Source organism: Myotis brandtii, unplaced genomic scaffold (assembly GCF_000412655.1).
Source record: "Myotis brandtii unplaced genomic scaffold, ASM41265v1 scaffold141, whole genome shotgun sequence".
Classification (NCBI taxonomy): Eukaryota; Metazoa; Chordata; class Mammalia; order Chiroptera; family Vespertilionidae; genus Myotis; species Myotis brandtii.
In genome coordinates, this window is record NW_005355037.1 from 631,730 (window position 1) to 646,746 (window position 15,017).

The following is a 15,017-nucleotide window of genomic DNA, read 5'->3' on the forward strand; positions in this document are numbered from 1 at the left end:
TCCATTGGTTATGCTTATATGGATGCATACAAGTCCTTCGGTTGATCTCTTACTCCCCTCCCTTCTGCCCCCCAACCCTCTCTGGCCTTCCCACTGCAGTTTGACAATCAGTTTGAGGCAGCTCTGCCTCTGTATCTATTATTGTTCAAAAGTTTGTAATGGTCTCTATTATCCATGAATGAGTGAGATCATGTGGTATTTTTCCTTCATTGACTGGCTTATTTCACTTAGCATAATGCTCTCCAGCTCCATCCATGCCGTTGCAAATTGTAAGAGTTCCTTCTTTTTTACAGCAGCATAGTATTCCATCGTGTAGATGTACCACAGTTTTCTAATCCATTCATCTACTGATGGGCACTTAGGCTGTTTCCAGATCTTAGCTATGGTGAATTGTGCTGCTATGAACATATGGGTGCATATATCCTTTCTGATTGGTGTTTTTGGTTTCTTGGGATATATTCCTAGAAGTGGGATCACAGGGTCAAATGGGAGTTCCATTTCCAGTTTTTTGAGGAAACTCCATACTGTCTTCCATAGTGGCTGCACCAGTCTGCATTCCCACCAGCAGTGCACGAGGGTTCCTTTTTCTCCACATCCTCTCCAGCACTTGTCGTTTGTTGATTTGTTGATGATAGCCATTCTGACAGGTGTGAGATGGTACCGCATTGTTGTTTTGATTTGCATCTCTTGGATGATTAGTGACTTTAAATATGTTTTCATATGTTTTTTTTAAACTCTGTTTTAAGGGATTGATTTTTTTAAATTTATTTTTTCAGATATCAAGCTATATTACAAAGTCACTGTTCTCAAAACTGCCTGGTACTGGCACAAGAACAGACATATAGACCAGTGGAACAGAACAGAGAACCCAGAAATTGACCCAAGCCATTATCCTCAATTAATATTTGACAAAGGAGGCAAGAGCATACAATGGAGTCAAGACAGTCTTGTCAATAAATGGTGTTGGGAAAATTGGACAGATACATGCAAAAAAAAGAAACTAGACCACCAACTTACACCATACACAAAAATAAACTCAAAATGGATAAAAGACTTAAATGTAAGACCAGAAACCATAAAAATCTTAGAAGAATCCATAGGCAGCAAAATAGCAGACATTTGTCATAGCATTATCTTTACCAACACAGCTCCTAGGGCAATGGAGACTAAGGAGAAAATAAACAAATGGGACTACATCAAAATAAAAAGCTTCTGCACAGCAAAAGAAACCATCAACAAAACAACAAGAAAACCCGCTGCATGGGAGAACATATTTGCCAGTGTTATCCTATATAATAAAAGTGTAATATGAAAATTGACCAAACGGCTGAACAGCGAAATGACCATCCGGATGACCATCCAGATAACCATCTGGGACTATGCTATGACACCCACTGGTGCCAGGCCAGCCAAGTCAGGTGCAATGCAATTGGTCAGGGCTCAGCCATCGTCCCATGATCACCGCGCAGAGGGAGGCCCAGGCCACCGGCCAGGAAGGAGATCAATCGTGGGGGCTCCACAATCACCCCAAAGAGGGAGGCCCAGACCACCGACCGGCGGGCTGTAGCGGGTGGGTGGGGCCTCCCTCTGCAAGGGAAGCCCAGGTCCAGGGTGCCAGGGGCTGGAGGAAAGCCCGGGTCCAGGGTGCTGGCAGCCAGAGGGAAGCCAGTGCCGGCAGCCGGGGGAAGGAAGGCCTACTCTTGTACAAATTTTGTGCATCGGGCCTGTAGTATCCAATAAGGGTTTAATCTCCAACATTTATAAGGAGCTCATACAACTTAACAAAAGGAAGATAAGCAATCAAATAAAAAAATGGGCAAAGGACCTAACTAGACACTTTTTGAAAGAGGACACACAGAAGGCCAAGAGACATCTGAAAACAGGCTCAAAGTCACTAATCATCTGAGAGAAGCAAATCAAAACAACAATGAGGTACCATCTCACAACTGTCAGAATAGCTATCATCTATATGAGGAGATGCAGGTTAGTTGATCCTATTGTGGTAATCATTTCACAGTATATGTAAACCAAATCATCACGCTATACGTCTTAAACTTATACAGTGATGTATGTCAATGATTTCTCAATAAAAATGGAAAAATGTTTATGTAGATATTAAAAAACTAGAAAATGTTATTTAGATTGAACAATGAGCTATATATGTTCCCCATAGTACTACCCTGTTATATAAAATAAAAAATTCTAGAAAGCTGAAAATATCATTAAGGTCTAGGGTAAGTACTGGAAGCAAAATATCTCCAGTGAGTATTGTACATATGGGAGTCATTGAGGCTAAATCTTGGAGAATCAAGCTCCATTCTGATTTGCTTGTCAAAGTCCACATAATATTTTCAAGTAAATGTTGAAACACACATGTTTTGTTTTGTTTTTACCAAAAAAGTTACTTGATAATAAACTTAAAGATAATATTGAAAGAAACTTAACTAGGTATAAAAACTAATATCTGGAATTTATGTAATCAATTCATCCTGGAAAAATGTAAAACATTTAACTAAATGTGTTCCTTTGATTATATATTGTGATTTACAGAAAGAAAGAACAAACAGCCTGCTTGCACCAAAAATGCAGAAATAAAGAATCAAATAACATTACCAAGATCTCACAAGAAAACTTAATTCTATTTCATGTTTTTTTGTTTGTTTGTTTTTTAAATATATTTTATTGATTTTTTACAGAGAGGAAGGGAGAGAGATAGAGAGTTAGAAACATCGATGAGAGAGAAACATCGATCAGCCGCCTCCTGCACATCTCCTACTGGGGATGTGCCCACAACCAAGGTACATGCCCTTGACTGGAATCGAACCCGGGACCCTTCAGTCCGCAGGCTGACGCTCCATCCACTGAGCCAAACCAGTTTCGGCTATTTCATGTTTTTTAAATGCATGCCCTAACTGTATTGACTCAGTGGTGATAATATAATTGTAAGGATTATGAGTGTATTGTAAAATACTTTATATACATTTCAAGAAAAATGATATTTCAAAATTACAGTTTCTCTAATAGTTTAAGTCAAAGTAACAATGTGACAAATGATTATTTCTTATAAAAAAGAATATATTTTATGCTAAAAGTAAAATTTTTATAGTGAGAAATAAATTACACAATATTCAAGAGAAGCAGGAAAATACATAGAAGACCCAAAGAAGGAAAGAGAGACTGAAATTTAATTTTAAGGAGTAATCTTGCATTTTTTAAAAATTCTTATCTAGGATCAATGTACAAGTATTTTTCCTGTAATATAAAATAGCAATTATGACTGAGAGAAAATTATTATCTGGTGTCATTCAGGGGTAAATTTTTCTACCCTATTAGATATTTGACTAATTTAAAATAATAAACCAATTATATATTATCAATTCTGAGGGATTATAAATAGAATATTACATGTAATAGTAATATGTATTAGCCACAATATAATTTAAAGTCTGCTGAAATAAAAAATACTTTGAATGGTAAAGGATCTGGCATAAGAAGCTGAAAGGAAATTGCAGATAAAGTAGAACAATTGGAAGGATAATAGAGGAAAAGGCAAATTGAATACTGTAAGGATGATAGTAGTTAGTAAAATTAAAAATAAAACTATCCTATGTAATAAAAGCCTAATATGCTAAGTGTCCGGTAGTCCATACAACCAATCAAAGTGTAATATGCTAATGATATGCTAAAGCTGCTCAACCATTCGCTATGACATGCACTGACCACCAGGGGCAGTCAACTGGTCGACCAGTCGCTATGACGTGCACTGACCACCAGGGGGCAGATGCTCTGAATGGTAGGTTAGCTTGCTGCTGGTGTCTGGCCGATCAGGACTGAGTGAGATGGGCCAGACAGACCCTAGAGCCCTCCCATGGTCCCTCTCCAGCCTCGATCGTGCACCAGTGGGGTCCCATAGCCTGGCCTGCACCCTCTTGCAATCCGGGACCCCTCAGGGATGTCAGAGAGCCAGTTTCAGCCTGATCTCATTCAATGCAGGGGCTGCCCCCTGGTGGTCAGTGGGCTCCTACAGGGGGAGTGCTGCTCAGTTAGAAGCCGGCCTCACTGCTGGCGAGCACAGTGGTGGTGGCGGGAGCCTCTCCTGCCTCAACAGCAGTGCTAAAGATGTTCGAGTGCCAGCTTAGGCCTGCTCCCCATGGGCCTAAGCTGTCAGTCAGACAACTCCCATGGGCCTAAGCTGTCAGTCATCCATCAAAAGGGTTTGTTATATACCCAAGTGGAGGAACTCTGTACATAAATAGTAGGACATTTAACATGAAAATTTTAAAGGAAATTCCGTGAAATGTTAAAATGTATATTTGGTAGGATCTCTAAAACACTGACCTATATGTAACAGTGAGACTATGCATTTAAAAAGACAGCAAATATTTATTATACAACCTAAAAAGTTATCCTAATGAGAAAAAGAAAAGAAAATCATCTAAAAAAATAAATGGAACTGAGGTCTGCCAACAACCATGTGAGTGAGCTTGGAGGTAGTTCTTTCAGCTTCATTAAGCTGAGGGGTGTAGGCAGTCCTGGTTAACAGCTTGACTGCAACCTCATGAGAGACCCTGAGCCAAAACCACTCAGCTAAGCCAATCCTAGTTTCCTGACCAACTGAAAATATGAGGTAATACATGTTTGTGGTTTTAAATTCTAAGTTTCATGGTACTTTGCTTCACAACAACACATAACTAATATAGTAAGTATTCTAGACCGAAGAAAACATGCAAAAGAAGAAAATATGTTAAAAATGCTTTGGGCTATGGAGGCACATTTAAAGAAATGTAATGTTACAACAACTAAAAAATATTAAAACAACAAATATAGGTCAACAAATAGACCAAATATATTAAAACAGATGCAGGTAAACAAATGGACCAAAGATATTTAAACAACAGATATAGGTAAACAAATGTGCCAAAAATGGACATGACAGACTAATAATTTAGAAACAACACTTATAGAACAGACTCAGAGAGCTAAATAAGGCAGAAATAATCACATTGAGAATAAAATGTGAAGAAACAAAAGATAAAAAGACATAGATTAAATTGGTAAAACAATAATAGACATGAAAGATAGACAAAGTCAACCAAAATATAAATCATCTATGACTGAAAAATAAAATTAAGCCAAACAAGCTTTCATTTCAAGCCAAACATTATATATATATATAATGTTTCAGAAGGAGAGAAAATAAGAAAAAAAAATTTGAAAAGATAATGGCTGACAAATAGCCAAATAAATTTAAAGAGTGCAAGCTACATATTCATTAATTGCATCAAACCCCAGCAGGATGAATGAAAAAGAAACATCAGAATAAAAGCTAAGACACATCAGAATAAAAGTACTTAACAAAAATAATAAAGAATATTACTATGAAAAGGCATAGAAAATACTCTCAGAACTTTCAGAAATGTAACTGACATCTGACTTTTAACAGCAACAGTGAATGTTATGAAATGGTATCTGAAAATTACTGAAAGATAATAAAATTCAATTAAAAATATAATCAGTTAAATGATTCAAATATGAGTGTTAAATAAAGAAACCTGCATATAAACAAAATCTGGCAGAGTTTTCTATCAACTATTGCTACAAGAAACTTCTAAGGATCAATCTCAGGAGAAAGTAATTTAAGATCTTAAAGAAAAAAAGAGGAAATGAGGAAAAACACACCAATCAACTCAAAAGAAGACAAGGTTGGGGAAGGGAGGAATAAAAAAAATGTAGCAAAGGCTTTCTGTTTACAGTAAATACGGAGTAGTTAGGTAATGAGAAACAATTCTTTATTGATAACCAGAAAAAAATGACAAAATATGAACATCAAGGCATTTAATAACTAAAATAATATAGAAGAAAAGGGTTAAGTTCCAAAAAAGTGAAATGAGCATATTATTTAGGGATATCTATTAATTCTAGGAAAAGATGGCTTGCAACACTAGGGAGTCAAAACATGTGCTCCAGGGATGTCCTCAGAGGAGGAGGCCTCATGAATCCCTACCTTACTTTTGGTTGGGACCTCCATGTGCTATACATTAATTCAAATATAGAATGGCTTCAAGGTACTGAAGCAAGCTTTAAATAGTCTCTCTCTATATACAGATTTAGCTGCACTAGATTGCTAGTGCAAACAGTAAAGACCTCTGGAGGAAAATAACAGCATCATAGCCTCAAATGAATTATACAGTTTTGTTTTTTCTTAGTGTACTTTGACTGTAAAAAAATAAAAATAAAAAATTAAAGCAAGTACATAACATCGTGTGAACAAAAACCCAGAAATAGAAGCCATCCACAGAGAATCAGATAATTGTTATCAGATACAAAAATTAATAAGACTTTGTTAAACACATAAAAGTTAAATATAAAAATTTACAGTGTAGATATTATAAAATGTTAATTGAATGCTAAATAAAAGAAGCAAAGACATTCTAAAGTGAAAAACTACAATAACTACAAACAAGACTTTCATGGATAGATTGGACATTATATTAGACACAGCTAAAGAGAGTTTTTATAAACTAACTAGAGGCCCGATGCATGAAATTCGTGCAAGAATGCGCCTTCCTTCCTCTGGCTGCCAGCACCGGCTTCCCTCTGGCATCCAGGACCTGGGCTGGCTTCCCTCCAGCCGCCCGCAGGCACCGGGGACCTGAGCTGGCTTCCCACCAGCTCTGGCTTTGTCTGGAAGGATGTCCGGTCTAATTAGCATATTATCCTTTTATTATTATAGATAGCTGTTAGACAGACATGAACAGAGCAAAGATGATGGGCCAGGTACAGAAACTCACCAGGGTAGAAAGCCCTAGATGACTAGCAAGGAACAAAACTGGGAAAACAAGAATCTCACCCCCAAGGTAACCTATTCTCCCCTAGCATCACTGGTCATAAGGTTTAGACCCCCTGACCTTTTTCTGCCTAAATACAGCATCTAGGCCTCAGATGTATTTCAACTCCGGGCTCAGAAAAGCAGCAAAACCAGAAAAGTGATGCTTGTGGCTGCCTGAGGACCAGCCTAATATATTGACTAATGACCCCCTGCCTTGGCGCCACCTAATCAGTGGAGAGCATGACCCTGCAAGAGGACACCTGGTAAAAATTCTATTGAGACCCTCCCCTGAACCTCCCCTAAGATTTCCACCTGCCAAAGAGATATAAATATGCTCAGGACAAAGGACCCAGTGGGTGCTCTCCCCCAGGGGAGCACGTCCCTGCCATCCCTTCTCCCTTCTTTACTCTTAGGGACCCCATGAGACTTGCAACCAGGGAGCAATGGGCAGCAGCAGCTCGACCTGGGCTAACCCTAGAGTCTGTCTCCAAGGCCTTTTCTCTGACTTCTCAGTGAGCCAAAGCAGCCCAGCCTAGGCTCTCCTGTTGCATCTTCTATGCCAGTGATGGCGGACCTTTTGAGCTCAGCGTGTCAGCATTTTGAAAAACCCTAACTTAACTCTGGTGCCGTGTCACATATAGAAATTTTTTGATATTTGCAACCATAGTAAAACAAAGACATATATTTTTGATATGTATTTTATATATTTAAATGCCATTTAACAAGGAAAAATCAACCAAAAAAATGAGTTCGTGTGTCACCTCTGACACGCGTGTCATAGGTTCGCCATCACTGTTCTATGCCCTTCCTTGTTTCACTGTCCTAGGTACATTTTTGCTGCCATCATGGACCCAGCACCCTTTGGCTCGGTGCTGTGTAGCCCTTCACTTTGGATATCCCCATTACCCATCCTCTTTTCTTTAAATAAATTTAATTTTTCTTTCTTAGCTATCTAAGATTGCTCTTTAGCCTGCCCTTTAACCTTCCAATAGTCACAAGAAAACATCCAGAGTGATAAATAGAGATGCAAAAGAAATTTTTTAAAAATCATGAATATAATTATAAGATTATAATAGAATTATGGGATATAAAGGGGATGTCTCTCTCTCTCTCTCTCTCTCTCTCTCTCTCTCTCTCTCTTTCTCTCTCTCTCTCCATATATATAAATGACTCAGAATTTTTCAACACTGTATAAGGATGCCAATCCACAGATTTAAGAGGCATGGTAGATTGAAGCAGAATAAATTCTAAGATGACCACAAGTAGGAACATCAAAGTAAACTCATGAAAATAATAAACCAAAAGAAAAATCTTAAAAAGGGAAAAGAATATTATCTTCCAAGGATCAACAATTAGGTTATTTCATATCAGCTTGAGCAGGGAAAGCTAGTATAAAATGGAATATGTTCACTATGCAAAATATATGCCAACTGTTAAGTCTATCTTGCAAAATATACATATGTACATATACAAATGTGTGTATGTGTCTATACTTATGTTAAAAACATACTTAACCAAATATAATCTGAAAAAAGTCATCCCAGCAGACCTGTACTTGAAGAAATATGGTAAATGAAAGAAGAAATAGAGAACAATGGAAGGTTTAAAAAAGTGGGTGAATCCAAATGATGACTATTTATAAAAGAATAACGTCTTAAGGCATTCCAAACACACACACACACACACACACACACACACACACACACAATTTGGAAGTGAGCTAATGAAGTTTAAGTGTTCTATGACTTTAGCATTGCTTTGGGGAATAAAAAGGAAAGTACCAAATAAATTTAGATTTGGTAAATCAAGAAGGCATAATGTAATATCTATAGTAAACCAAAAGAACAGTAAAATAATACTATATAACTGGTAATATAATAGAAATGAAACATTGGATAATTTAAAACATTAATCAAACCAAAGAGGGGGGGAAAAAAAACAAGCAAAACAGAAGGACGAATAGAATCAAATAGTAAGATAGGAAATTTAAACACAAATATATCAATAATTGCATTTAATTACTGAATTACACAATTATTAGGGACTAACTGCTACAAATCAAAGTTAGAATTTGTCAGACAGCCTTGTAAAAATAATAATGAAAACAACAAATTTTTACATTAAAGATACATACTAAAAATAGGACTTGTAGAAATATTATAAGTAAAACTAAGCCCTGTGCATGAATCCGTGCACCAGTAGCTCTCTGTGGGGCCTGGCTGCTCCGCAACCACTGCCCAGAGGCTCTCAGTGGCCCAGAGGCCCATCCTCGGCCGGGCGCAGAACGTTTGCCTCGTCGCCAGGGCGACGAGGCAAGGGTTCCCCCCCACCCCCTGCTGCTTCGTGCCCACTGCCCAGAGGCCCTCCGCGGAAATGGGTGTGGGGGGTGCGGGAAGAGACTGGACAAAAATCGTACACCTATGGATGAGGACAGTGGGGGCAGTAAGGGCAGAGGGTGGGGTGGGAGCCGGGTGGAGGGGAGCTATGGGGGGAAAAAAGAGGAACAACTGTAATAATCTGAACATTAAAGATTGAATTTAAAAAATAGAGATTGTATAACACTGTCACATACCGGATATTAAAAATGATAGCTATTATTGTTTCCTGTAACAATTATATTCATTGAAAACAAGGCGTTTAAAAACTATAATTGTGGTGACCAAATAAGTCTTCAGAGAACTGTTTGAGATAAACCTTAAAGAAGGAATAGGGTATTAATACACGCTGAATAAACATCTATCCTATCTAATAATAGACAAAGATTCAAATTGACTGTACCTCCGCTACGCCCACCATTGGCTAATCAGAGCGATATGCAAATTAACCGCCAACAAAGATGGCGGTTAATTTACATACGTAGGCACGAAACGGCGGAGCGAAGACTGAAGACGGCTCTGGCCGGAGCAGTGAAAGGCTTGAAGGCGGCTCCGGCCGGAGCAGTGAAAGGCTTGAAGGCGGCTCCGGCCAGAGCGAAGGCCTGGGTCCCAGGTGCCGGAGTAAAACCAGTGCCGGCAGCCAGGGGAAGGGAAGGCCTATTGCACGAATCTTTTCGTGCAACAGGCCTCTAGTATATATATAACTGAATAAGCAGTAATTTGATCCAGTTAATGCATTTGGATGAAAAGGGAAAATTTAGATGGGGAGGAAGTTAGAATAAGTTACCACCCTTCCTCTTTTAATCTTAGAAATCCTTTGCTGTTGAATGAAAAATGAGAACTGAGCAAAATAGACTTATAGCAAGCCTTACCTTAGAATACCATTACTCCTCAACATATCTAAGAAAATTATTTTCTCCCAATAAAAATTTCTGATATTTCTTCCATTCTGCATCCAAGACAAAACAAAAACAAACAATAGCCAAAAAAACTTTCAAAGGACTTAAATGTAATAAATACAAAGAATTGCTTAAATATTCTTGAGACATTACTGCTTCAATGTTTTCTTTATTAGCACTTTAAAAGTTTTCTAGGTCTCACAAAATAAAACTCAAGCCAAGTGTGTTTATCCCGCAAAGGGCTCTTGCCCATGGCAAAGTTAGCATTTGGATATACTTGCTACAAATATCTTTTTCAAAGAATTCCTCCCACTGAAATGAGCCAATGGTCTCAAAAACATTCCTGCCAGAGGAGAAAAAAAGAAACAAAAAACTCGCTTGTAAGGAACAGCCAAACTACAAATGTTAAATTAGGCTGGAGGTTTTCACTAAATAAGTGTTTGGTAAGCATCTATATCCTTAGCTGTTTAGTACGTTTGACAGTCACCTAAAAACATGCTGAGTTGCATTTGAGATTTTTAATTTCAATGCAAAAAGTGCTTCAGGATCATACATGTTGCAGGGAAAAAAGAATACTGGTACAGGGATCAGCAAACTTGGATTCTAGCCCCACCTCTGCCAGGAGTTAGATGAAAACTATGTGGGTCTGTTTTTCCATGTGTAAACTAAGCCCAAGCCAAGACTGGCAGATCTGTAAAATCCCTTTCAGCTCTGTACTAGGCATTGTGTTGTGTTTCAAAAACTACAGTATTACTTCAGCTATTCAAGGACTTTTGTGCTTCCATACCAATCTGATCATTTTTTTGGTTCTGTATCTTTAAAAAAATGTCATTGGGATTATTTTTATTGACTTTAGAGAGAGGAAGGGAGAGAGAGAGAGAGAGAGAGAGAGAGAGAGAGAGAGAGAGAGAGGAATTGATTGATATCTTGCCTCCCTTACATTTCCTGAATGGGGATTGAACCTGCCAGTGTACAGGACCACACTCCAAACAACTGAGCCATGTTGGCCAGGGCAGAAAAAAAAAGTGATTTTGACAGGGATTGCATTAAATATGTATATTGCTTTGGGTAATATGGACATTTTAACTATTATATTGATTCTTCCAATCCATGACCCTGAGTAACTTTCCATTTCATTGTGTCTTTTTCAATCTCTTCAATAATGCTTTGTAGTTTTCAGTATGTAGGTCCTTCACATGCTTTGTTAAGTTTATTCCTAGGTATTTTTTTCTTTTTGTTGCAATTGCAAAAGGAATTATTTTTCCCCATTTCTTTCTCTGAAATTTCATTGCTAGGATAGGAATGCAGTGGATTTTTGTTCATTATTTTTGTATCCTGCAACTTTACTGTATTTGTTTATTGTTTCTAATTGTTTTTTGGTTGAGTCTTTAGGGCTTTCTATGTAAAGAATCATGTTATCTGCAAAAAGTGACATTTTCATTTCTTCACTCCCAATTTGGATGTCTTGTCTTTCCTTCTCTTTCCTGATTGCTCTGGCTAGGACTTCCAGAACTATGTTGAATAAGAGTGGTGAGAGTGAACATCCTGTTTTGTTCCTGATTTTAGAGGGAAAGCTTCCAGTTTTTCACCACTGAGTATGATATTTGCTGAGGGTTTGTTATATATGGCCTTTATTACATTGAGGTACTTCCCTTCTGTGTACATTTTATTGAGTGTTTTAATCACAAATGGATGTTGTAGCTTATAAAATGCTTTTCTGCATCTATTGAAGAGATTATGTGATTTTATCTTTATTTTGCTAATGTGGTGTATTACATTGATCAATTTGCATATGTTGAACCTTCCTTTTCCCCTGGAATAAACCCCACTTGATCGTGATGTATTATTTTTTAATGCATTGTTGTATTCGACATGTCAGTATTTTGTTTAGGATTGTTGCATCTGTACCCATCAGACATACTGGTCTGTAGTTTTCTTTTGCGAGTTATCCTTGCAAAGTTTTGGTATCAGGATTATATTGGCCTCATAAAATGTGTTAGGAAGTATTGCCTCTTTTTCAATTTTTTGGAAGAATTTGAGAAGGATAGATACCATCTCTTCTTTGAATATTTGGTAGAATTCGCTAATGAAGCCATCTGGTAATGGACAAGTAATAACAAGGGTTGGAGAGTTTGTAGAGCAGCGGTTTTCAACCTGTGGGTCGCGACCCCTTTGGTGGTCAAACGACCCTTTCACAGGAGTCACCTAAGACCATCCTGCATATCAGATATTTACATTACGATTCATAACAGTAGCAACATTACAGTTATGAAGTAGCAACGAAAATAATTTTATGGTTGGGTCACAACATGAGGAACTGCATTTAAAGGGCCAGAAAGTTGAGAACCACTGTAAAAAAGGAACTCTCATTCACTGCTGGTAGGAATGTAGACTGGTACAGTCACTGCAGAAAAAGAGTATGGAGGTTCCTCAAAAAACAAGAACAAAGCAATTCCTCACGTGGGTATCTACCAGAAAAAAAAATTGAAAACACTTATTCACAAAGATATATGCATCCCTATATTCACTGCAGCATTATTCATGGTGGTCAAGACATGGAAATGACCAAAGTGTTCTTTGACAGATGGCTGAATAAAGAAGATGTACATATATAAAAAGGAATACTACTCACCCATAAGAAAAGATGAAATACTGCCATTTACAACAACATGGATTGATCTTGAGAATATCAGAACACAAAACAAAACTAAGAACCATATGATTTCACTCATATGTATATATATAAAATAGACAGAACGATGGAACAACCAAACAACCCAACAACGGGTCGTGCGCTGACCATCAGGGGGCATGCATGGAACATGGCGGGCGTCGGCTACGGCCGGGATGGTGGAGCAAGTGAGTGGGGGAGGGGGTGCCAGACCAAGACAGGAAGCCGGTCGCTGTCATCAGGACGAGCCTCTGGTGGTTACTGAAAATTCTTTGCTCCCACGTGCCGCAGTCCCACCCAGCACTCACACCGGCTGCCAGCACCGGAGCCACTGCTCGCACCTGCTGCTTGTGCCCAGTGCCTGTCCCAATCACTCGGCACCATCAGCGGGTGCGAGCGGTTGCCAGCCCTAACACCCCTCAGGGCTTCTCCACCTCCCCCTGCTCCTGAGGGGCAGCAGCTGCCGCTCACACCCTCTGATGGTGCCGGCCTGGCCCCAATTAGTCTGCGCTATCAGTGGGTGTGAGCGGGGCCGGTGCCATCAGTGCATGGGAGCAGTGGCAGTGGGAGCGGGGCTGTTGACAGACAGGGGACCAGGGGCTGCGGCAGGAGAGGCTGGGCAGGGGTGCAGAGTATGGGCCGAGATCCGCCCCTGTGCCCGCAGCAGCCTGACGGCCCACAGTTCCTTTCAAGGTGAACAAATTCATGCACTGGGCCCCTAGTATGGGATATAAAATTGAAACTCACAGACACAGACAACAGCATGGTAGTAGCCAGAGGCAAGGGGGTTTGAAAGTAGTAAACCGTAAAGGAAGCCAAATGTATGGTGACAGTGGTTTGACACAGGATGGTAAGCACACAATGCAGTACACAGATCATGTGTCATAGGAATGTACACTTGAAGACCATAATTGTATTAACCAATGTTACCTCAATAAATATAATTTAAAAAATAAAATAAAAAATCTAAAAAGCCAGCACCATCTAGTGGAATCCAGAGGACTCACTAAATATGTAACGAAAGACATTTCTACAAGCAAACTATCCAGAGCTTTATTTTTACTTCACTATTTTTCTAAAGTTCCAGAGACATTTGGTAGCAAGAATCAGCTTAGGCACATTTCCCTGAGCCATGATATAGCAATTAAGCTTTGTGAAAATGCTGAATTATTTCAGTATCTTTCATACTTATTATATACTAGTGTCACTTTTCCATAAAGTGATATGATGTGAAAATAAGGCAGCAGAGAAAAAACAAGACAAACAAACAAACAAAAAAACCCTCTTAGTAGCTCCATTAATTTACAATATTTTCTAGGAAGGTTAACTTGTAATTTATAAATGAACAAGTTAATTGCTTGCATCAAAGAAACATATTTTCCAGATTAAAGATTTCCTAAAATAGCAGATCAGAAGCTTCATCAATGAGAAAATAAAAATAATTATTTCCTCTTACACATTAAAATCATACTTATTTTCATGTTGCCCAATATTCAATAAACGAAGTATGTCAGTTTACCCCTAATCTCTTTCTCTCTATATAAATATTTATCACTAGGATAATCCTGGTGAAATTCAGGATCTTTAATTGTTTTGTTTATTGCTGCATCCTCAGCAATATTCCAGTGCTATGTTCTTGTGCCAGGAAAAGTGCTAGCACATAATAAGTGCTTAATAAATTTTCTCATTAGTAAATTCATTAATGAATAAACCTTGAAATCATTACAGTTTTTTCAGCATAAAGAATTGTACTACAATGTAACAAAAAAGTAAAAATATTAAATATTAAATGCATATTTATTAGAGAGGCAGTAGTACGAGGCAATTAAAAAATTAGATACTAACGTAGACTGCTGAGTTTCAAATCCTGACTTTGTCATTTACTAACTGTTGTCTTAGACAATTTACTGAACCTCTCTGCGCTTCAGTTATCTTACCTGAAAAAAAAAAGATTTAATAGCATCTAACTCATAGCAATTCTAGGGAAATCAAATGATTTAATACAGCATAAAATAATGCCAAGTGGTAAAAAATTATCTATTACTTTATTATTTTAAGTTGTATTTGTTTCTGTAAAAATTTATAAAACAATTTTGTCATACACATTTTTCAAAATTAATTTAGTTTCAAACGTTTCTATTAGAAAGTCAATAAAATTTGACATAAAAATGAGAGGGACAAAGAAAACTAGATTATAAATTCTACGTCTCTTATTTTTCATTTGCTTTGGCTATTCATTTATA

The 15,017-nt window shown here is 38.0% G+C and overlaps 1 protein-coding gene across 1 annotated transcript in view; it reads right to left on the reverse strand.

The window, feature by feature from the left end:
• Positions 1-15,017, reverse strand: part of LRRIQ1 (leucine-rich repeats and IQ motif containing 1) — a 193,977-nt gene that overhangs the window by 128,377 nt on the left and 50,583 nt on the right. The gene's annotated exons all lie outside the window — the stretch shown is intronic.